We start from the raw sequence: 3,045 nt of genomic DNA, 5'->3' as shown, positions 1-3,045 counted from the left end.
CATTTAACTATTGACATTATACCCTATATCACATTTAACTATTGACATTATACCCTATATCACATTTAACTATTGACATTATACCCTATATCACATTTAACTATTGACATTATACCCTATATCACATTTAACTATTGACATTATACCCTATATCACATTTAACTATTGACATTATACCCTATATCACATTTAACTACTGACATTATACCCTATATCACATTTAACTATTGACATTATACCGCTATATCACATTTAACTACTGACATTATACCCTATATCACATTTAACTATTGACATTATACCCTATATCACATTTAACTATTGACATTATACCCTATATCACATTTAACTATTGACATACCCTATATCACATTTAACTATTGACATTATACCCTATATCACATTTAACTATTGACATTATACCCTATATCACATTTAACTACTGACATTATACCCTATATCACATTTAACTATTGACATTATACCCTATATCACATTTAACTACTGACATTATACCCTATATCACATTTAACTATTAAGGTTTAAAACAGCGGTGTTGTGCTGTGATTAGCTTGAGAATTTCAGGGCCTCTTCTGATTGGTTAGCTAAAGTGGGCGTCTCTAACATCTGTTCAGTTTAGAAGAGAGAGAACATTATTAGTTAGAAGTCTTTCTGTCAGAATTTTCGCTGAGCTCCATTAGAGGAATATTCTCTTTCATTAGCCTTGTAAACAGCTTAGTCAGAGTATTGTCTTTTTCGGAATAAGGGCAAAAACAGAAATATTATGTGCATGCAAATGTAGTCAATGAGGTTGGACACTGATGTTTTTTTTATATCAGAAATATGGGTTTCTTACAACTAAATTGCCCAAAAAATAACTTGGATGCATACATGTTGTATGGAAGCCATACAACATTCTTCGCAGGTAAAATTAATGATTATTTCCATTGAATTTTGGGTGTTTTATTCAATTTCATAGCATTTGAAAAGAAAAAATTAAATGGTTTCATACCAGTCTCCTGACTAACCTTTGACATAAATTAGTCTGTGATTCACTCAACATCCTCTGATCTTAACTATTAGTCAAAATAATTCATAAGTTCTGCTTTTTTTAACTCAAAATTTAGGTATAATGTCATTTAAATTAGGTTCATTGACCACGAATAAAAGAAAGCGGTGAAAAAAGTGACAAAATCATCAAAAATAGCAACAAAAAAGTCAGGAAAAGCGCCAAAAAAGAGTTCATTTTGAATTTTGAAGTGGAAGGACAACAAGTTGACGGTCGACAGGAAGACACCAGGAGGGTTCAGGATAATAAGGTCTGGCGTTCCAGTTCAAGCCGGAGGTGTTGGGTGGGGTTGAGGCCAGGGCTCTGTGCAGGCCCGTCAAGTTCTCCACACCTTTCTTTATGGGTTTTAAAAGAACCTGTAAACAATACTGGTCATAACAATTAGATACAAAACAGGATGTAAGATAACAAAAACTACAAAAAGCTATTTTAAAAAAGCGTTTACAAAAACGTCGAAACAAATCTCGGAAAAGTGACTTAAAAAAACGACTAAAACGTCGAAAGAATTGCAAAAAGCGTCTAAAAAAAAAGGTGTTAAAAAAAGTGTCCAAAACTTTGCTAAAAGTCTCTAAAAAAGGTCATAAAAAATGTGGCTAAAAGCACACACACACACACACAGTCAGACAGTCACACAGTCTCTCACACACACACACACACACACACACACACACACACACACACACACAGTCACACAGTCACAGTCTCTCACACACACACACACACACACACACACACACACACAGTCACACAGTCTCACACACACACACACACACACACATACAGACAGACACACACACACACATACACACAGACACACACACACAGTCACACACACACACACACACATACACACAGACACACACACACACACACACACAGTGTCACACACACACACACACACACACACACACACACACACACACACACTGTCACATAGTCACACACACACACACACACACACACACACACACACACACACACACAGACACACAGACACACACACACACAGAGTCACACACACACACACACAGACAGTGTCACACACACACACACACACTGTCACACAGTCACACACACACACACACACACACACACACACACACACACACACACACACACACACACACACACACACACACACTCTCTCTCTCACTCTCTCTCTCTCTCTCTCTCTCTCTCTCTCTCTCTCTCTGTCTCTTGTATTATATGCACTAAAAAGGTATGTGTATAGGCTTTAGGCCACCCTACATGTTATGTAGGCCCTGTTTAATTTGCACCTTTATTTTATACAATGTATGTAGTAGGGTGTCCCTGTTCCGTCTCTCTCTCAGTTAAAGGGCCCTTGGCTTAAAAAAACGATGAAGACCCCTGTACAGTAGTAGGCAGTGTGAAGGAATGTTATGGTCAGCCTTGCTCTGACTTATATTCATTTGTGAACCTCTGTCTCCCCCGTGCGGTTAAAGGTGGTCCAATCACATCGTTAATGTCTACAGATCGGTGCCCATTCATGGCCTGTGGATCACTAACCCGGCAGAAAAAAGCACAGCCCAATGCTCTAAAGTTATGTAGAAAGTAGCTAACTGTAACACATACACATTTACAATGTTTCTGTTGTATCACCACACCAGCCTGGCCCAAAGAGCCGACCTCACAGTGCATTTTCCGAATTTGTGAATGTGGATTTCCTGTTCATACAAGTGCATTTAGATCAATTTTATCATGTCGTCGAACTGTTCAAATCCCTGACAACGTATTTATTACGAAAGCTGATGAAAAAATGTACTATTAAAAGTCTCCTGCGTAGTTAAAAGCCCCTTCAACAGGCGGTGACGCCACAATAACTCATAGCACGGGAAAAACATGACGCCGAGTGTTACAGGAAGAGCCGCTAAAATATAGACGTTTGTTACAACCAATGGAATGGCAACGTCTGCACGTTAAGCCCGCCCTTGTACAAAATTGGCCAATCACGCTCC

This window comes from Sander lucioperca, chromosome 13 (genome assembly GCF_008315115.2).
Source record: "Sander lucioperca isolate FBNREF2018 chromosome 13, SLUC_FBN_1.2, whole genome shotgun sequence".
In the NCBI taxonomy this organism is placed as follows: domain Eukaryota; kingdom Metazoa; phylum Chordata; class Actinopteri; order Perciformes; family Percidae; genus Sander; species Sander lucioperca.
Note: the sequence above shows the minus strand (reverse complement) of the source record.